Source organism: Rattus rattus, chromosome 2 (genome assembly GCF_011064425.1).
Source record: "Rattus rattus isolate New Zealand chromosome 2, Rrattus_CSIRO_v1, whole genome shotgun sequence".
NCBI classification, from domain to species: Eukaryota; Metazoa; Chordata; class Mammalia; order Rodentia; family Muridae; genus Rattus; species Rattus rattus.
In genome coordinates this window covers 115,713,282-115,735,785 of record NC_046155.1, presented here as the reverse complement: position 1 = coordinate 115,735,785, position 22,504 = coordinate 115,713,282, and the positions used below count along the sequence as shown (strand labels likewise).

The 22,504-nt window shown below is 39.2% G+C and overlaps 1 protein-coding gene across 5 annotated transcripts in view; it reads right to left on the bottom strand.

Annotated features, from left to right (window-relative positions):
- Positions 1–22,504, bottom strand: part of Zfand6 (zinc finger AN1-type containing 6) — a 56,714-nt gene that overhangs the window by 20,887 nt on the left and 13,323 nt on the right. For 3 of the 5 annotated variants that reach the window (XM_032893278.1, XM_032893279.1, XM_032893275.1), the window contains exon 2: positions 12,971–13,131. The exons of 1 other annotated variant lie outside the window; for it this stretch is intronic. The gene's annotated coding sequence lies outside the window, so the exon portion shown is untranslated. Of the gene's footprint in view, positions 1–1,787; positions 1,902–12,970; positions 13,132–22,504 lie in introns of those variants that run through there. One more of the 5 variants, XM_032893277.1, reaches the window with a different exon arrangement.

The window sequence follows — 22,504 nt, the reverse complement described above, 5'->3', positions numbered from 1 at the left end:
TCCTACAAAAGAACAGCAGTGAACAAAGGCAAGAGACAATTCTAAGGACATGCCTTTGTTTCATTTCCTAGAGTGAGCTCACCAGTTCCAGTGAGTTCTTTTGGGAATCTCGGGCTATTTTACTTCCCATGCTAATGCTGATTTTTGTCCCTTCAAGCAGGTGGGAGTGAGGAGCCTAGAGATCGGCTTCTATGGATACAACAGCTGTACTATGTTTAAGTTTTCTGTTTTACTACCTTGCTTCCAGTTCTACTGACTTCAGCTCTCCTGGAACACCTAGTTTGAGTTATTGTACAGTAACTGCCCTTGAAGAGTACTCAACCAAGCATTCATGTTCTGCATAATGTATCCAGCTCAGTCTACTTTCCACACAAAGTATACTGTGTAAAATGAGGATAGTCTTGGAGTCAGTTAGCAACAGTGAAATTCCCAACTTGGTCCTTTTCTTGTCTGTAAGAGTTTGGACATTGTCACTATCCTACCCTAGGGTTGATGCTCTAAGAATACATGGACTACCTGTCCAACACATGAAATGATGCATCCAGTGCCAACCATACAAGGAAAGCTCAATCACTGCTCTAACTCAGCTGTGCCTAGAGGGAGAAGCCAGTCCTTTGCTCCATCTAGACTGCTCATTCCTAGCTCTTGCTTCTCCTTTTCTGTAGATGTTGTCTGCTGTGGCATCTGCCCAATAGTCCTATCTATTTCAGGAAGTCAGTTTCTTTTGCATTCCTTAGAAAGCTGCTTGTGGCACTCTTTAGGATGTTTAAATCTTACCACAGGCAACCCTGCGACTTACATCCCAGTATATGAAGCTTCTTCAAATCTCTTTTATGCCAATATGAATCTTATGAAATATTTGACTAACCACATCTCATTATTATGAAAGTAATATGGAAATGCTACTCAGAATAGATGCTTAAAGTGGTTATAAAATGCATGCATATACACCCCTATTGTTTTCCTGCCTTCATCTAAAGGAAGAAATAGTTTACAGTGAGTAGTCAGTCCAGAGAAACTGTAAATGCCAATTTAATCTTACTCAACCCTGTTTCTGGTTGGCCAGCAGATATCAAAATTACTTAGCTATTAATCGTCAAAAATTGGTGAATTTCACACGAAAATTTCAGGTTTCCAAGTAAAATATATAGGAAAAACTCAGAGTGAGCTTATGTTCTAAAAATTGAAGCTAGCTAGGCAGGCTTAACTCTTTAGGATGACCTATGTCTGCTCATTAGCTCATCAGTCTTATCGTTTGTCAGATTCTCTCTCTCTCTCTCTCTCTCTCTCTCTCTCTCTCTCTCTCTCACACACACACACACACACACACAACTTTATTAGTTCTTTGAGAATTTTGTACAGTGTTTTGATAATATTCACCTTCTTCCCCAACTCTTCTGAAGTCCACCCCAACTCAACTTTGTGTCACTCCCCAACCTCACCAAGGCCAATTTGTGCTGGCCAAACAATCTTGGATGTGTGAACATCCACTGGAACATGCTCAACTCACCAGAGGCTATATACATACTCTTTGGGTACTTCCTCTCCTAGCAATAGTTTAAAAAAAAAATTATAGACACACCTAGATATATGCACATGTAAGATGTGTGCCTGGTGCTTGTAGAGGCCAGAAGGGCATTGGATTCCTTGGACCTGGGGTTACAGATGGTTACACACATACAAATGCACAGGCACACGCATAGGCACACACACAGGGGGCGGGGATTGATATACTGAGATATTCTTCAGGATATCCAAGAAGGTCACAAAGCAAATAGAAAACACACCTTGACAGAAAACACTTGGGAGGAAAGCTGCTCACTCAGATGAAAGAACAGGGACAGGTTAAAGTTCCTACTGTACTGTAGGCTTGGTAACTCTGCATAGCAGTCCCCAGATCCCTAAGTCGAGTTGTCTTTCCTGCTGTTGCTTGCACTGAAAAACAAAAAGGCCATTGAGTCTACTACCTAACATATGGTAAGATCTCTGGGAATATTTTCCTAGCAAATATAAAGCATAGCATTCCTACATGTAATTACATCAGTGTTAGACATGTTCTAGTATAAATCCCACTTATCTAGCTACTGCTACAGGGAAATTTCCACAGGCCTGGATGATAAATCTCATTTAAAAGGGCCACTATAGCTGGACATGATGATATACCTCTACTTCCAGCTCTGCAAGTTCAAGGCAAATAGCAGGGGACAAGGTGGGGAAGTATCCAGTTATGTACATGCCCGAGTACATGCTATACTCAGTAGCTTTTCTGGCTCTTAAACTTCTGTAAAGGAATTATATAACACCTAATATTGTGAAATTCAACTATTCTCTTTATGTAATTGTGGTGTATTTATTCTCATCTCTACGCAGAATGTTCCATGGTGTAAAGGACTATCTAATATTGATGGGAATTTTCTTAAACTTTCTTGTCTAGGACTTCTAGAAACATAGCTGTTGGGAATATTATTTATGTTACTTCTGGCTACAATGCATCCATACTTAGCCTGAGTACATACCGAAGAGTGGGGATGTTGTATCACAGAGAATGTGGACTTTCAACTTCAGCAGAGACCACTAACAGCTTCCCAAAGCGGTTACCTATCTTCACACATCCCTCAAGTAAAAGCCCCAGGATATCCCTAGCGTACTCATCCTCAGTACTGTCTGTCTCCTGTATTGGGCTGTATGTCCAATACAAAGATGTCCATACCCTATTCCCTGAAGCTCTAAGTATTTTCTCAAACAGAGAAAGAATCTGAGGAGATCTCACCCTGGATTAATCAGGTGAGTCCTGAAAGACAGGCACAGCAAGCTTTGAGATGTTCAGCAACAGCTTCATTTCTGATTTCTGGACTCTAAAATCAAGAGAATGATTTTCTTTGCTTTTACTACCTGGATTGTATTAGCTGGCCTCAGAAGCCCCGAGAAATTAACCCTTCTATTTAAATACTGGGTGTCTCCATGTCTTAACTCAGCACCACCTTGTAGCTTCACCATCACTGGATGCTCTGACTACTGAATATCCTCTTCTGTCTTCACTGCCTGTTTTCTGATGTATGATCCTTTTGCTTATGTTGCCCACTATGTGCCTTGTCTTGTCCATTTTAAGTGAGGTTTGACTCTACAAGCTGATGTTCTAAATGTATGTTCCCTGGCTGGTAGCACTGTTTTGGGAGGCTGCAGAACCTTTAGGAAGTAGGGCTTAGCTGGAGAAATGGTTCCTTGGGGACAGGCCTTTGAAGGTAATACCAAGCCTCTGGTTTCAGGCTTATACGTTTTGCTTCCTGGTCCATTGTGATATGAGGGGACTATAACACACTCTTCTAATCCATGAACTTCCCTATCATCATGGACTGAGGTGCCCTGAAACTATGAGCCAAAACAAATTTTCCTCCTGAAAGTTTCTCTATCAGATATCTCACCATTGTGATACTAAGTTACGTTAACAATGTCTGTATTTAGTTAGGTAGTATTTAATAACCTACTGCCTATTCCAAGATCATGAAGACATTGCATACTTCTAGACTTGGCTATTTTATCTTTCACTGGCAATTTATCTGGATTTAACATTTTTTTTAAAATGTGGAATAATGCAAGATTATGTTCTTCTCGTTTATAATTAACCTAAAGACTATCCTTTGCTTACTGCAGGTCATGTTTATCCATATGCTTGTTACTGTGGGGAAGCTGGCTGCTGCATCATAAAGGCTTGTTGTAAGCAGCTGAGAGCTCCATTCAATAGTTAGCTAGCTATGTGCTCTCAAAACTGAACTTGGTTCTGCACCAATTGTCTTCAAAAATAAGTCAGTGCTTATCTACATAAAGTCACTCAATATCCTTACTCAAGAGTCAGAGCTCCCCAGCGGCTGCCTCATTAACAGAGTTTCACCTGTTTCTCAAAACATCCTTGCCCCACAAAACCCCAAATATAAAGAACAGTCTGTAATACACAAGACCCATACCCATAAGCCCTTTCATTTCCTCCTCTTTGACCTTAAAGTTTCTAAACCATCCAACTGCCACTTCCATGTAGCCATTTAGTATGCAGGTAGCCTCATCTCCTGCTTCTATATCCCTTTAAGAAGATCTCTTCACCTCCTTCATCTCTGAAACCACTTTAAGTAAATCTTTAACTTAGTTTACCACCTTTATGAATGATTGCCTTGCTTAAGTTCTTTAGTTCAGTAACATCTTTCTTGAAACCTCTCAGAATTTTATACAGTGATTTTTATAGAAGTAGTTCATTTTATTACAGATAAAAATACTTAGGATTCAACCTAATCTCTCAAGCTACTGGCTACAGCCTATTCTCTAAACCATGTATGCAAAGCCTACCTGTGGAGTACTGGGGACCCTTACTGACTTTAAGGAGGTCAAAACTACTTTCAAGTTAATAATTTATAGTCCTATTATGTACCTGCACTTCTAGGTAATGGAAAGCTGAAGCAAGAGATCACTTCCATTGAAGTTCAAAGCCACCCTACATAATATAGTGAAACCCCCACTCCAAAAAAGCACCCAGTGCAGAAGCACAGAATTACAGTACTAGAAGACAGAATTAACAGTACTAGGAAGACCAAGCAAGAAGATCAGACAGCAAGTTCTACACCTACCTTGTCTCAAAAAATAAAACAAAGAATTTGTCTGTTTCAATCTGTTGGCATATAAATCAGCAGTATAAAAAAGAGGATAAAACAGCTGATATCTTAGAGGTGGCACTGAATTGTGTCAGAAGTTGTTATACACTTTATTATTATACATTAAACATGAAAGACAACAGTTCTTTTTGAAAATTCATTTTATATTTTAAGGCTCTCATATAGCCTAGGCTGGCCTACGTAGCTATTTGGCTAAATTTTTATCTTGTTACCCTCTACCTGTCAAGTGCTAAGATTACAGACATGTGCTACTACTTACAAACTATTGCTGGTGATGGAACCCTGGGCAATCATTCTACCAACTTGGCTACCTCTAAAACTCCTGGGAAGGTCTTTATCTCTTCTTAAAAGTTAATCTTATAGAGGTTAGAGGGATGGGTAGCTATGTGAGCATGTTGCTCAGATGAAAACCATTACGTAAAATCATAACCAATCAAAACGCAGAGTCATGAAGTCCCACTGGATGTATCTACAAAACATTCCTGCACCAAGGAGTATTCTGCTCAAGGAGTATTGCAGAAGAGGAGGCAGAAAGACTGTAAGAGCAAGAGGATCATGGAGGTTGTCCTTTCTCCTAGTAATATCAAACCCATAAAGTCTTACCAACATGAATGGAAGAAAGTCCATAAGGCCTTAATCCTACACAATCTTTTAAGTTCCTTTGTATTAGTTCTCAACTAAGAAATGATGGCAGCAGGACTAATAGTCTTCCCCAGGGCAAAACACACCAACTGACTACTGGATACCATATGATTAGTCCTAAAATCATACATATAAGTAACATCATATACACTGAGCATGTTATATTTAGGCATGAATATACATGAATATGTGTGTGTACATGCAGGTAATGAAGACACCATGAATTTGAAAGAGTGTATGGGGGAGTAATATGGGAGTTTGGAGGGAGGAAAGGAAATGGAGAAATGACATAATTATACTATAATCTCAACATTAAAAGGGAAAGAAGTATACTGCTCTCTTTTTTAAAGGCTTATTTACTTTATGTATATGGGTGCTTTTCCTGGAAGTATGTCTGAATACCACATGCATGTCTGGTGCCATGATATCAGAAGAGAACGTTGGATCTCCTGGAACTAGAGTTCAAGATGGCTGTGAGCCTGTGTGGTGGTTTAAGTGAGAATCACCCCCATAAGCTCATATTTGAAAGCTTAATCACCAAGGAGTAGAACTATTTGAAAGGATTAGGAGGTGGAAAGAAGTGTGTCACTGGGGATGGTCTTTGAGGGTTGGAAAGCCCACAACAGGCCCAATCTATCTGTCTCTATCTCTTTCTCAGACTTTGGATCAGCTACTCCTCTAGTACCATGTATCCCTTTTATGCCTCCATGCTCCAAACCACAATGCAATAAACCTTGGAAAGTGTAAGGAAGCCCCCAGTGTAATGCTTTCTTTAAGTGTTGCCTTGGTCATGGTGTCACTTTATAACAATACAACAGTGACTAGGATAGCTGCCATGTGGGTGCTAGAAACTGATTCTCAGTCTTTGCAAGAGCAGAAGGTACTCTTAGCTGCTGAGCTATCCCTCTATTCCCAAATATTAGTTCCTAATGAAACAATACAATTATTAATTTTATTTAATCTTATTACACAGTCTGCCTTAAGTTTATTCCTCTTTGAACCTTTCTGGGGTCATGGCACCCTAGAATAAAGCCTTCTTCGTGGTAGTTTCCTGTCCATATGATACCAATGGAAGTCTCTCATTTCAGAGAACAGGCCTGCTTGCTGAGCAAACAGACTCCTACAAACCCAGAGGCAGACTGTTACAGCTACAGCTGCTGTAATCAGGAGCAGTGCCTTCAGGAGCAACTGAAAGTTGAATGATGGACAAATAACCTGTCTTTGAGGATAGAAAAGAGAAAAATCAGATTTAATACACAAAGCATTTTTCTTTTCTTCTCAGAGTTGTATTTTCAATTTTTTAGAATAGGGTTGGCAAACTTTTCCTCTAAGCATCAATAATACCGGGCTTTGTGAACTATACGGTCTCTTGGGCAATTCTCAAGTTCTCAATTGGTAATGAAAAGAAACCATATACAAATGTTAACAAATGAGTGTACTTACAATAAAAGGTGACTGAGAAGGATGGGTTAGTGGGCCAGGGTTTTCCAATTCCTGCTTCAGGTTCAGTGCCCCTAGCAGGTACTCAAGTAAAGGATGAATACATGAATGCTTTCAAAACTTCTTTGGTTAGAAATGTTAATAGAAAAAACACAGCAAGACTTCTTGACAGCAAATCAGTTTTTCTTTTGTTATAGCTTTATTCAAGGATGAAATTCTGACCTGTGCTGTCTACTGTTCTGCTGGTTACTGTAATGAAGTTTTATGCCACAGCTTCTGCTCACAAGAGTCAATGAAGGGAGCTGAGAGTGTAGCTCTATGGTAGGTCAATGGCTGGGACGGATTCAATCCACAGGTACAAGGACACAAACATGAATGTCTGATTTTCATGTATCTACAGAGACACAGCCATCTACCTTCAAAATCAAAGCAGCTATAAAACCAGTGCTAACAAGTACTCAACAAAATTTAGAAATATAATCATTCTAACTTCAGAGTTTATTTTAAAGACCAAAATGAAGAGCAGTGGCTGAAAAGAGTGGTAGAGTTCTTGTTAACCTGCACAAGGCCTTGGATTTAATCCCTAGCACCACAAAATAATCGGGCAAATAACAAAACACATGGCATTGCAAAAGCTAGTTTTTCTCCCAGTGAAGATGCAGTCACTTGAAGTAAGGGATAACAAACATCCTAGAAAGAAACCTGACTACAGTTCACAGCAGAGCAACTATATATAAAGGGTCACCTTTATGTACAAGGCAACACAGTGAGAAGAACAATGAGCTCGGCTTCATTCTAACCCAGCTTGATTATGACACTGCCTTCTTAATGCTTAGTCCAAGCCCTTCACACAGAGGTAGGTGTGATACCTGTCTTTTCTACCCCACGGATTCTGAGGAAGAGCCCATGAAATAATGACTATGAAAACACAATGCAACATTTTTTGATATTTGGTCAAACCCCCTCACCCCCAAGCCCGAGCTCAGGACTGAACCCAGAGCGCTCTACCACTGAGCTAAATCCCCAACCCCAGCACACCGCAACATAAAACTGTACAAAACGCCCATCAGAACTGGATGACTTGTACATCAACAACTGCAGTTCATAATTAGAGGGAGGGGTGCAGTCGTTACTCCAAGATCATTTATCTGTAGCCCAAGGTTCAACAAGGACACTGCCTCAAGGCCTGTTCACCACATAATAGATCACTTGTTAGGAATTAGTTGAAAATGCTTCACCTCTACCTGATACCACCACTTTCTCAATTAGGAGGCAGGAAATGTTACAACCAAAGGTCATAAAATGATGTGTCAATCATTTGACTAACGAAAACTTGTTTATAGTGAGCATTTGCCATTGCAGAAGGTTAAAATCACGCACAGACACACTCCACACAACAGCATTTCAGTAAATGGCCAAACAGTTCCATAGGTTATATTGCCCGGTAGTCCCATTGCCGTCTCAGTTTTCACTAGTATATGCTTATGTGCGTCCACAGCTAACAAATGCACGACTGCACTCTTCCTGGGAAAGAATTCTATGCACTTGGAATATCAAATGCTGGAAATAAGCTTAGAAACAGAATAAGGTAACATTGTGAAAAGTTTATTATCTGTGCCAAGGAAGAGTTTGCTGTTAAATAACCAGCAAACAAGGAAGTCTCCCAACTTGTAATTGGAAGGAGTCCTAAAAGTATTACCCACTACACACTACCATTTAACTTACATGTTTCATAATTGTTTTGAAGAGAGTTCGAAGGAATAAAAATGAATGTTGCATGACATAAAAAGTAAATAAAAATGGCTATCAATGGAAAAACGAAATTAACTTGGTTAATTTGACTGGATTTAGAATCACTCTGGACAGTAGAAGGAAGATGTACCATTAAAGTGGGCAGAGCCATCACATGGACTGGCATCCTGGACTGCATAAAAAGGGAAAAAATAAAACTAACCAAACAAAGGAACAACAAAACAAAATCCGGAGCACCAGCACTACTGGCTCTCTGCTCACCTACTATGGATACAATGTGATAGCTGCCCTTCTCTCCTGCTGTCATAACTGTACACACACACACACACACACACACACACACACACACACACACACACACACGCACACACACGCACACACACACACTCTCTACTGGTAGTACTAAGTAGACTCACTGGCTCTTTGGGTTTATAAAAAATAAAAGGCACAAGCGAGAGATGGTTCATCATTAAAAGCATGTACTGTTCTTCCATTCAGTTCCCAGCAGCTCCACCAGACAGCTCACTATTGCCTGTAACTACAGCTCCAGGGACTGCAATACTCTACGGTTTCTGGGCATCTGTGAGCACATGCACATTCCCATCTCCCTCCTCACACACACTTAAAAATAAATCAGTGCAGGGCACATGAAATTGGAGGGAATAGTTATAGAGAATGGAAGAAACTATGGGAAGAGTATGGGAAGACTTGATAACTTACATTCCTAAAATATTAAAATGTATTTGTGGTGGTTTGAATGAAGATGGCTCCTATAGGCTCATAGGGAGTGGCATTACTAGGAGGTGTGGCTTTGCTGAAGGAAGTGTGTCACTGGGAATGGGCTTTGGGTTTCAAAAGTTCAAGCCATCACAATGTCTTCCTGCTACCTACCCATCTGGATATAGAACTCTCAGCTACCTCTCCAGTACCATGTCTGCCTGCATGCTGCCATGTTTCCACTATGACAATAATGAACCAGTCCTCCAAATGTAAGCAAGCACCAATTAAATACTACCTTTGTAAGAGCCTCATGGTGTCTCATCACAGTAATAGTAACCCTAACTAGGACAGTATATATGTATTTGTTGAGAGAGAGAGAGAGAGACAGAGAGAGAGACAGAGAGACAGACAGACAGAGAGAAGCGTGTGCCATAGCACGTGTGTGGAGGTCAGATGTGTAGAGGTCTTAGGAGTCAGTTTTCTCATTGTACCATGTGAATCCTGGAGATCAAATGTAAGTTGTCAGGCTTGGCAGCAAGTGTTTTTACCTGCTAAGCATCACAGCTGCCCAAGGATTTTCCCCCCTCTTCACAAAAATGAGAAAAATCAACCAATATACTGTCACAAAAATAAAATTACATAAGTCAATATGATCTGCTTGCTAATTTGAAACTAGTTGGTGTTATTCCTCCCACCAATTAGTACAACTAATATGAGTACTTGAATACTTAGTAGGCACAATATTCTAAAAAAACTAAATTACTCAGGAGAAACAAACTTTAAGCTTCACCCAGATAATGTAGGAGACCTCCTACAATCTGTAAGTAGAAAAAAATATGATATCATGAATAACATCTATAAAAGGAAACACGGGACTCAGTGCTTGTTTTCTGATACCATTTTTCAATTTCCTATGTACAGTATCATATAGTTTCAGATAATAGCCCACCTACTAGAAGAAGCCAGTTACAAACTTAAAAATTAAAACAAAAAAATACACAACAATGTGCATAGTTTTTGTGAATCTTATCACAGGTAATTCTTCCTCAGGTTTATGTGATACAAGTATGTTTTGTTCCATCAAGTACGCAGCTGGAGGAAAAGGGTGCAGAAAACAAAAACAAAAACAAAAAACCAAAACAAAATGCTGAAGGGGCAGAGTGCACCGCAAATCTGCCCCAACAGGTCCTTTTTGGTATTTTCACAATTCAGAAATTTCCAATTTCTAGGAATGATTTTATTTGAACAAAGGAGTTCAAATGGCTAAAATGTATTTGGAAACACTATTCTATATCCTAAGAGCCAGCCTGGATGTGGCTAGCCTTCATTTTCATACAATCCAGAATGTAGTCAATAACAACCTCAGTAGCTGTACTAATGCCGGCTTACCTACCAATTTCAACTTTATCAACCACTACTGCAGGGCTGGGGAGAGGGCTCGGAAGTTACAGGCATGGAACACTGACCCAAGTTCAGTTTCCAGCACCACATCAGGCAAGACAAACAGGAATGGCACCATCAAGAAGTATCAGACAATATGGACACTGCACCCGGTGTTATCCTATAGAACAGCACTGTCTGAAACAGTGAGTCACTAATCACTGTGTGACTCTAGATCAAGTGTGAAATGGGGGTACTGGCAGCAGAATACTGGTTCAGAACGGGAGGACAGATGAGTAAAGCTCATCACTCACTGACTTGGGGTGCTTTACGGTACCTTAGCTGAAAAAGTTCATCATTTCTGAATTCTTACTTATCGGGTTGATGAGGGATGTCTCAGTGGGTAAAGGAGCTTGTAGCCAACCTGGTTTGATCACCATAAACTCACACATGCACACCTGCACACCTTCAAAGTCTATTTTTGGGGGCTGGGACTATAGCTGTGAAAAGAGTACATGCCTAGCATGAATGACCAATCTCCAGGTTCAATTCCCAGCATGACAAAAACCAAAGAAAACTTAACTATCACTTTGAGGGTTCATATCTCCTAGTATTATTCTCCTCAAAGAAGAAGCAGAAACAGAGGTGTCATAGTATTAATGGTAATCATTTGCAAGTGCTGTGAGACACTGAACTTTACCATTGTGTTAGGTGGGAATTATCACAGTGTTAAGGAGAAGTTAAGTGATTCCTCAATATCATCAGGCTATTAAAAGTAATACCTAAGATGTGAAACCAGGACAGACTGACTCTATAGTATTGGCGCTTAACTATGACCATTTGTTCTCATGTAGCCAGAACTCCATCATAACCATACTGTACACTAAATGCAAAAGCAAATACATCTGGGTAGTAGAGACCAGGCTCAGCAAGCCTATACACCTTCCTGGTAAGGTAAATAAAGGGCAGGGGAGCGAGAAGAACGTGCATATCATTGGCACCGACCTCTGGTTGAAACAGATTGTATGGCTCCTTAGTTCTGCCCTGCATACCCTGGATAAGAGAACTACAGAACAGACTCACTCCAGAGTGGCAGAAGGCGGAGGGAAACCTGCCACCCATTTCCCTAGTTACTTTGTTACAACATGCTTTCTAGTTAGTGGGACGGATTCTTCTTTCTCCCTATCTGACTTTAGAGACCACACCCCAAAGCCTTCTTTGACCTTGAATTTTCTTTATTTTTGACTCTAAAAAGATAGGAACGAGTGTAGGACTCTTGATTTTCCCTCCTTTTTCTTTTAAAAGTGCAGCACCAAACAATTTGTCATAGTTTTACTAGTAAAGTGCCAAACAACTGGCTAAAGAGATTAATAGGCCAGAGCATCAATAAAGTGAGGCTTGTCATTCTTAACCAAGGGATTATAATATCTCTCCTTTGAAGCGTCTCAGACACTTATCTGTGTATCACCTGACCAACCAATGAAAAAGAGAACCAGCAAAGGAATTATGCATATTCAGAATGCATTTATCACTGCTTTCTGTGTCTTCTAGTTCACTGCTTTGAAGGATAGTCCATTTGTGACATTAAAGAGAAAGTGACTCGTCTTAGATACAAATACACTAAGCAAACAACCACTGATACTCTTTGCCTCACCCACAGTTAAACACTGAGTCTGTGGACAGGCTGATCACTCTGCTCAATCCCTGCATACTTCTAGAAACCCATCCACACACACACCACACATTCTTCTGAAGAGAGAGGAATCCAAATTAGAGCTTCATTCCTAAAATCCATCATCAACAACAAGAAAGGGAAAAAAAAAGTTGTCTTTCTAAGAGGATTCTTGAGGTGATAACTCTTAGCAAAGGAGAAAAAACCTTTTCCCCATTTCTATGATTTTAACTTGTCCAAGTACTTTCATAATAAAATATAATAAAACATTTCAAACTGCACTAAAGAAATAAGTATCCCTTTAGTTTTAGGTAATGCTCTTTCTATATTACTAAATTATAAGGAAAAAGTTCCACATTAATATCACCTAGTTCCTAAAATAAATTTTATAGTTGGCTGAAATTAACTGTAAAATAAACATCAATCTAAAAAACAACATCTTTCTCTTCACAAGAAAATTATCATTCAGATGCTAACTTAGAATAAGTTCTTAAAGACGTATGGTCACTAGCACCGTGTTACTACTAACAGTATCTAATGACTAAATACCACCCACGCCACCCCTCACATCCTACCCACCAGGAACAAGAGGCCTTCAAGTCTTAGCATGCTGACTTAGCTGTAGCTTCACAAACTTTAGATTTTTTTTTTTAAATTAAGTTTTATGTCCACTTATATAAGGTTACAGGCTTAGGTCTCTACTCACACAGTTGAGGTTGATGAGCAAACAGCTGTCCTGTGTCTTGAGACAGACATTAGCTTCCTGCCTTCCCTATCCTCATAAGCAGCTACTTAAAGTTTGACTTTTATGCAAGAAAACATTTTAAAGCCTTCAGTGTTTTACTGCAGCAGACTTCAGATTCATTCCTGTAACACATTTAACATGAAACAGAGTTGAGACAGTTAAAACTTATAATGTAAATTAACATTTTAATCATTAAAAGTTAAAGGAATGCTTTCATTATTTCAGTGACACAAAAGGAGGTGTTGACAGTAATGAAGGAATGTAGTTAATACATAATCCTAACCTAACAATTCTTCTACACAGGGCCATAGACTATGTGAGCAAGAGTTACTTTTTATAATCGTTTGACCCAAAGTTGGTTAACTAACTAGGTATTCTTCAATTTTTCTGAAGCTTAGCAATTTATTTGAGTAACTGCCACATCAGTTTATTTAGAATAACTTTTCTACAAGTGGTCAAGGGCCTTCAAGGCTCCAAGGACAGCTCTTAAGAGACACCTAGTCTTATTCTTAGAGCAGGAATTACTACTTTTATGCCTGACATGTGCCATGAAGACCGCAGCACAGGCCCCCAGTTTCTGTCCTACAGTACCAGCACTGCTGCAGATGAATAAGGTGGGAGAAGACTTCTCTGGAAAAGAAGACTGCATTTCTGTAAGAAACATGTAATCCTACTCAAACTGAACCATTAGAATAAACACAAGAAAATTACAATGTTTACAGATTAGGAGGTAATTACAGCAAAGATAAAATCCTATCTCCATTTCACTAGTATACATAGGCAGTCATAATGACAATTTGCCCTGCAGAAACAAATTGACATTACTTTAAAATTTGATGCAAGAGTACTAGTAAGTTAAATCATCGGGGAAGGACTCTTCCAGCTTGATTCCTAGAACTTATTGATCAAAAGAACCCATTCAAGTTGTCCTTGGATCTCCACATGCATGTTCCACCCATGCTTCCCACAATAAATAAATGAATGTAAGAAAACAAGCCGAGTATTTGGAATGTGGAATTAATTATTGCCCACATCACCACCCAATTTATGTTTTAAATTCTAGCCTTATTCTCCATCCAGCAGGGAATGAAGGCAGATGCAGAGACCCATAGCTAAACATCAGAGTGGAAGAGTGGGGAACGAATTGGGCAAACCGGACGGAGGGAGTCAAGGACACCAGGAGAAGACCTACAGGATCACCTAGAATCACCTAATGTAGGACTATTAGGGGATAACAGAACATGCAATCAGGGAGCATGCTGGATGAACCTAGACCCCTATACATTTGTGGCAAATGTACAACTTGGTCTGCATGTAGGTTGTCCCCTAACATGTAGAGCTGGAGTTGTCTAGGTCTCAGTTCCTTGTCACTGAATCCTCTTTCCCCTACCTGGTCTGCCTGTTTGGGCCTCAGTGAGAAAGGATATGCCCAGTACTGCTGAGACCAGATGTCCTAGGATAGGATGGTACCCAAGGGGAGTGTTCCCTTCTTTAAAGAGGAGAAGGCAATGGGGAAAGGGATTTGCAAGGGTGGGACTGGGGAGAGATGAGGATCCTGTGAGCAGGATATCAATTGAATAAAAAAATAAAACAAAATTACTAATTACAGTACAAAAAAAATCCTGGCTATGACAGAGAGTTACACACATGAACAGACTTTAGGCTCAATGCTTTTCTTTCTTATTGGCAATAAACTTTAGGCAAAATAAATTTTAATAAAATTGTCCTTGAAAGTCCAGATAACTATCCTTTATGTATATGTTCAGAGGCTTCAACATACCTATACTGTTCTCATTATCTATAATAAAGTTTAGGACATGCTTTTACTATTTCATGAATATAAGATAAATACTTAACAGATACAGCATGATTTAAAAAAAAACACAAGCAATAACTTTCAAGGTTGGTAATTTTTACAACTATTTTAAATACTTTACATTATTTAACGCTAAAATACTGCACATATGCTATACTGTAAAGACTAAATGAGTTTATTCAAAATACATACTTATTTATAATCTACATACATAATAACACAAAATATCTAAGAAATAATTCAAGATTTCACAAAGTTTGTATGTAAGTTCCTAGGAAACCTTCTACACAAGAGCTTTGCAGATACACTCCAACCTCTTTCCTATAAGCATTTGTTCATCACACACTCTTTGCAGACTATGGAGCTGAGGCTGGCTTTTTGTCTCCTAAACCCATTACTCTTTAGCCTCAGGCTTGATTAGATGATAGGCCACAGTGATCCACTGTATTTACAGCAAGCCACTCTGGAATTATCATATAGTCAAGTACAACACTAGTAAATAAATTAGCTTTATCAGGAACATGAAAGGATGGCTATAAATTCAGAAAGATATCTCTTTGGAATAACAATTATGGGAAGCTGGAGGAGCAACCTCAAGAAAAGAAAATGGAACACAACTGAAGTACTGTTAAAGAGTAGATTTATCTTGGAGGGTGCAAAAGTGCTTAAAACAAACTGAACAAGTTGAACGAGACAGGTCCCTGTCCAACACTAAACTCTTTAAAGCAAAGGGACACAGCAGCTGAAACAGGTTCTGTTTTGCAGTTCACACAATTAAAGACTTGAGACTAGTCACCCGAGTCACTACAACTACGCTTAATGATTCAGGCAAAATTATCAGAAGGGTTAACATCTCGTGGATGAAGGTTATAATGAGGGCTGCTACACCAAGTATCAAGGTGCATCTCCACAGGTGACTTATTTGAATTTTGAAGAAGAGGACCCCAGCAGATGTCATACTAATGAGACAACGAAAGTTTACTCCTGACAAAGAAAGACGCAGGTGGACACATGCCTCCTGATATGATACAATGAGAAACTCATACCATTGCTATTTTCTAACCTCAGTCATGAACACACTGATGAAACCAATCTGATGAATATCTCACAAAATGTTTGCCACCCATTTTAAACATGTCAATGCCTGTAAAAACAAATAAAAATTAAGGAAATGTCTGTCTCTAAGAACATGAGTGAGGACAAAAGAGATGTGACAGAAAATGTCACATAGAGTGGTCCAGGTTAGATTTCCTGGACTGAAACAGACAACCTAATGAACATTTACTGGGGCTGGGAATATGGGGTCTATACATCTAGCATCTAGGTTCGTATGGGTTGCACAATTGCACATACAGTACACCTACGTGGAAACCAGGAGACAACTTCAGAAGTCATTCTTTAGGAGACATCCACCTTATCCTCTGAGGCAGTTGGTTTCCCTGATGTGGGGCTAGCCCATTAAAGGAGGCTGTCAGGCCAGAAAAGCATAGGGATCCCCTGACTGGCTTCCCAGCACTCTGCTCCACTGTTTCCTGTTATTTTTGGTTTCAGGGTAGTTTGGTGTTTGTTTGCATGGAGGCATTCAACCGTCATGAGTTTCAAGCCAGTTTGTGCTTAAGAGTGAGAACGGATCTCAAACTTCAAAATGAATGAATGAAGCAAGCAAGCAAGAACAACAACAACAACCAAAATAAACAGTATTGAGAAAACCAGTAAAGGCAGTTGGAGAATATTGGTTTTATATTTTCTTAATTTGGTAAAGATCTTATAAAATACAATATCCTTGTTTTAGGTGTTTATGATAACATTCATATGCTAAAAAAATACATAGTAAAAGAATACAATATAATGCACATAAGTCAATTCTCAAGTCAGGAAAAACACTAATTGTTGGTACAAAATACTTGCTGTGCAAGAACAGGACTTGAGTTAGACCCTATAATCCATGCAAACCAACCAACCATCCCCAAACCAAAAATAACAGAAAACAGTGAGCACAGTGCTGGGAAGCCAGACGGGATCCCTATGATCCCTATGCTTCCCTGGCCTGACAGCCTCCTCTAGTGGGCTGGCCTCATGTCAGGGAAACCAACTGCCTCAGAGGGTAAGGTAGATGTTGTCTAAAGAATGACTTCTGAAGTTGTCTCCTGGTCTCCACATATGTAGACAGACAGACAGACAGGCAGGCAGGCAGGCAGGTAGGCAGACAGACAGACAGACAGACAGACAGACACACACACACACACACACACACACACACACACACACACACACACACATTGTGCAGCATACACAACCACAGAAACCAGCAACTAGAATCAACTATTCTGACTAGAATAATACAATAATACTTTGGACAAAATATTATGGGAGGTCAGACTCTGCTAAGTGGCATGCAGTAATTATTTACAAGGTTGCTGTAATTTTCTATAAGCTTAAATTTCAGAATATTTAAGAAACAGTGGAAAGTGATATTCTAATAATTCCAAGAATCTAGTAAAAACAAAACCAGATTTCCTATCTTCCAACTGTAACCAAACTCATCTAAGTTGAGCTGACTTATGATCATCACTCACAGTTGAGTTACTGGAAACGAAAGGTCCTATATTACTGATACATGCCACATAATGATGACAAGCTATGATGCACAGATTTGGAATTTCCTTCCTTCCTTCCTTCCTTCCTTCCTTCCTTCCTTCCTTCCTTCCTTCCTCCCTCCCTCCCTCCCTCCCTCCCTTCCTTCTCTTCCTTCTGTCCTTCCTTCCTGTACTGGTGCAACCTTTCCCATACTTCACCACAGTTCAAGAGGTAAACCTCTCTACCAATGCACTGCCTTTCATAATCTGTAAGCATGCCTCCTTGCTAAAAACTCCAAATTCAGCTAATTTCTGTTTTTTCCAGGTAGTAAGAGAACATCAAAGCAACAGCTAATGATCAATCAAAAGCACCAATGGAAAATATTAAGACACACCTTCTGCCTAACAAACAACGCTGTATTGATACCAGTAAGGACCAAGGAACACAAATTCACTACAGTGCATCCTGTATTTGGAAAAGACAAAGAATGCTAATCATTGACATCAAAACACTAGTGACAAATCACAATCACTTCAGTGACATAAAAGAGTGTAAGTAAAGGAGGGCAGAGTGGGTGGTATACCCCAGTGGTAGTGTGCTGCTTTACCAGCACTTTTAAAAAGAGTCCAACAATTATTCTCAATGCTGTTGTAAGTATATTAGTATTGCCTAGATACATACATACCAGGTCCATCATCTTCCCCAACACAAATCACTCATTATGTAAGATGTGCAGTCTTTAAGTAAATAAACTGCAAGAACAATCCAGCTGTGTGAACAATAAGCCCCCACCTAAGTCTTAACCAATTAGGATACCAGATAAATTTTAAACTCTACCACTTACCTAACGGCAACAACAGAGGGCAGAAACAGCTCTTCAATACCTTGGTCAGGTTTCTTAAAGGCTTCCAACAAATACTAAACTTTTTTTTACCTATAAGTCCCCTGACCAATCATCATGGCTAATAGTTACCTCACAAATGCTGTGCGCTGGTAGTGGGATAAATACATGTGAAGAAAAGTAAATACAGAATCATAGACATTTCTCAAAAAGAAAGCAGTGGTCAATAGGCTGTATTCTACTCTATTCAATTCAACCCACTACACTGTGCCTGTCTTGTTCATCACTCTGTGGCATTTCTAGCCTATCAGTTTAAAATAGGCATTTTAGCAGACACATTAGAAGGCTCGTGTGACAAAGTAATGCTTAACTTACATTCTTTCCCTTTACACATCAAGTACACTAAATACAATCACTTTCACAAAACTCAAGTTACCAATGTCCTTGCTACCATTAATTTTTGTAGGGTCAGTGACAAAATGATGTAACAGTACAGCATACACTAACCTGGTGTAAATCATCTCCTTTCTTCTGGATTATTAAGTAATCAGCAGAAAGTTAAACTATGATAGTCTAAAATGTAGTACAGTAGATGATAAGTCCTTGATGTGCAAGATTTTTCTTGTCTATCCTATATGCCCTTCAAGAATTTAATAGTATCCAAAGCCATTTAAGGAAAGAAATTAACATAAATTACAAGTGGGGACAAGGCAGTCTTTCCTTTCCAGCCCATTACACTGCACCACGTGTCAAGTATTTTCACTATTTTTAATGCTAAAGTCATTACCACTTTTACCAATATCGAAGCTTTCCTTAACTAGGAGAAAAAGTAGAAATACATTAATTCTGAAACTACTTAACAGTCAATCAGACTGATTGTACACTAATCTGACCTCTATACTGCATGGCCACAACCTTGATAACTCAAGTTCCTGAAGTAGGAGACCAGACATGTCTAACTCTGTCACCCCCAAACCAAGCTTTTCTCTTTTGATTTGTTTGTGGTTTGAAAACCCACAAAATGAACTGTAAGGTACTAAGTTTTCTCAAGTCAGTTAGCACCAAATTTCCACTTCTCTAGCACAGGGCTCAGTAATAGCTCTTTAGTGGTCTTAAAGTTGAAATCCACTAGACTCCAGCATAAATACAATGAAGCTACAGTCCCAAGGCCTACCTTTAAATTGGCTAGAACCAAAAGTTAAAGAGTGAGTAAAGTGTTTGCTGCACAAGTCTCAAGACTGAGTTTAATCCCTGAAACCCAGATTTTAAAAGTTGGATATAACAGCATATACCTATAATCCCAGCACTCCTATGGAAGTATATGGACCAGCAAGCCTGGAATATAGAGTGGCAGAAACAAGAGAGACTGCTTCAAGAAGGTGGACAAGAACCAACTCCCAAAAGGTCTTGACCTCTGCACACAGCTGCCCACCAATAAATAAGTGAAAACAAAAATCAAAACAAAGATTTTTATTTAAAATAAATTAGAATGGGAGTCAAAGTTTCAAGAGGTAAAATCTAAAACACTGGGAATCTTCTGCAATGATTGCTAAACATCTTTTGCTATGCGACCTTAAGATGGGAATCTCAAAGCCCAGAATCAAAAGCATCAGAGATGTAAATCCCTTACCAACCCTATTCCTAAAGAACTGGTTTTGGGAAACCATTCAAATCCAGCACTTCCCAGCTAGTTCTCAGGGGTGCTTAAGACTCTTCATGAATCATAAAGGGAAAGGTAATGTTTACCACAGAACGCAGTAAGTATATATTTACAGTAGAAATGAAAATGGTTTTAAATTATTATAAAGGTGTTACCTTCGAAATATTTCAGTTCACAAACAGGCCAAAGTGTACACTTCCAAAAATATCCTTCTTTGATACCTTTGGTATAATCTTAGTTTGTGAACTTATTCCTTTGGTAATCCTTAGTTTGAGAAACAATATACAAACAGAGCAGTGGTTCACTGCGTAAAAGCATGTGTTGCACAAGCCTGCAGATGCAAGTTTGGTAGACAGAGAGAACTGACTATCTTTTGAGAGTTCTCCCTGCCTCCACACACATGGTATTCAGGCACCCACCCTTACACACATCACACACAAAATAATAAATGAAAAAAAACAAACATACTTATGTACATGTAATATATAAAAACTGTTGTTTGCTGAATGTTGGCTCACATATCAGGGAGGCTAGACTGAGGCAGGAAGTTGCAAAAGTTTGTAGCCAGTTTGGGCTACACAGTGAAATTCTGTCTTAAAAACAAACAAACAAACAAAAACACAAAACACAAGAAGAAAGAAAGAGTAGAAGGAACCCACATTTAGTGACTTGGGAATCCAACTTTTCGTTGTTTTTGATATGTCTCGCTAAGTACCATAGGATGGCCCTGAACTATTAAACCATTGTAAATTATTGTAAAGGTGTTAAATACAAAATATTTCAGTCTACAAACAGGCCAAAGTGTACACCTCCAAAAGATATCTTTCAGAGTACTGAGATAGGAATGCAATTACCAGGCCTAGCTAATGACAGCTTTTAAGACTTGTTTCTTTTTTTGAGTTTTGAGTCATAGCATTCCCAAAAGAATTCTGGAAAGGTGGTTTGGTGAGGAACCCCACTGTAAACTTTAGAGAAACAGTATTTGCAATTTTAGTACTAATAAATGCTTTTGATTAGGTAAATGTAACAAAGCGTGCTGGGGCTGACATGTAGCAACATGGTAACATGTCTAACCAGCAGACATAAAACCCTGCGCTCAACCCCAAGCAAAACAAACTGGGCAGTGCCACACACTTGAAACCCAGGACGTCGGAAGGTGGGCCAAAAGCTCAATGTCATCCCTGGGCTAGACAGCAAGTCTGAGGGCACGTAAGAGTCTACCTTGAAAACTAAGTTATTACTTAGTTATCAATAGCTAGTAGGGACCAAGAGTAGTGTTTATCACCAACTTACTATTTAACTAAATCTTTATGGTAATACTCAAATTAACAATACTCAAATTTAAAGGGAAGTTAGATAAAAATTCAAGGAGGTGGAGATTAAAGCATGTGTGAAGAATTTATCAGGATGGACTACGCAGGAGTACTAGGTTATAATGGTCTATTTCTTACCTTTTGTTCTAAACTGCTGGACACTCATTGTAACATTAAATAAAAAGGGCACAGGGAATTCTAATTCCAATATTATAGAGGAAAATGTTGCTCTCAAACCTCACAAAATCAAGAGAGGAAAAGGTAAAAGGAAAAATGGCCATAATTTATATTTTCATATGAAACCTAATTTGTACAACTATGGGACACTAATACATTTTAAACTCATGCAACAAGACAAAATAAAAAGTTTGAGAGCCAGTGACAGTGCAGCATGGCTGTGACCCCTAACACCAAGTAAAGATGCAGGAATAGAAGTCAATTCCACAAAGCTGTCCTCTGTCTTCCACATATATGCTATACAGAATAATAGCACAAGCTTTGTCTTCATTAATGTAAGTATTCATGCACACGAAGAGGTAAAAAAGGATGGCCAATGACTTGGCAAAAGGAAGAAAAGTCAAATGTAAGCCAATGAATGAGCATAAAGGTGTCCAAAATAGTGTAAGCCATTTTCAGACTCAGAAGTTGTCAAAAAAAGAAAAAAAAATCAAAGTCCCCCCATCTCTTTGGATGTGTATGTATGTGGTGTACGTGCAAGTGTTGGTACATGTGCATGTGCATGTTTGGTGATGGATACATGTGTGCATTTGTGTACACATCACACATGGAGGCCAAAGCCGGACACTGAATGCTTCCTTTCATCATTTTCCACCTTAGTATTAAGGCAAAACCCAGGGCTTGCCTATTTGGGTAGTTTGGCTAGTCAGCTTACCTCAGGGATTGCATCTCGGTCTCCAGAGCACTGTGGCTACAGGTGGCCTGCTGCACCCTGTAATATTATGTGGTACTTGAACATCAGATTTCTGGTTCTCCTGCTTGAGAAGGAAGTGCTTTTTCCTCTCCAATCCAGAAAAACACAAGTTTGTATAGAGAACCCCTAGGCCTCCTCTGTCACAATGCTCTCCTTACATGAAAGGACTTAAGAACAAAGAAAAGTTAAGATTCTTGGACAAAATAGATGAAGCAAGGAAACAGATTTCCAAGAAACTGTTACAGACTATAAAAGAGATGGTCTCCTGCAAATAGTGCCATTGTGAAATCAGCTGCCCAGGAGAAGGTAGGTGGTAGTTTTAGTACAAATACAGAAGAACTCTGAGAGCCTCCTCTG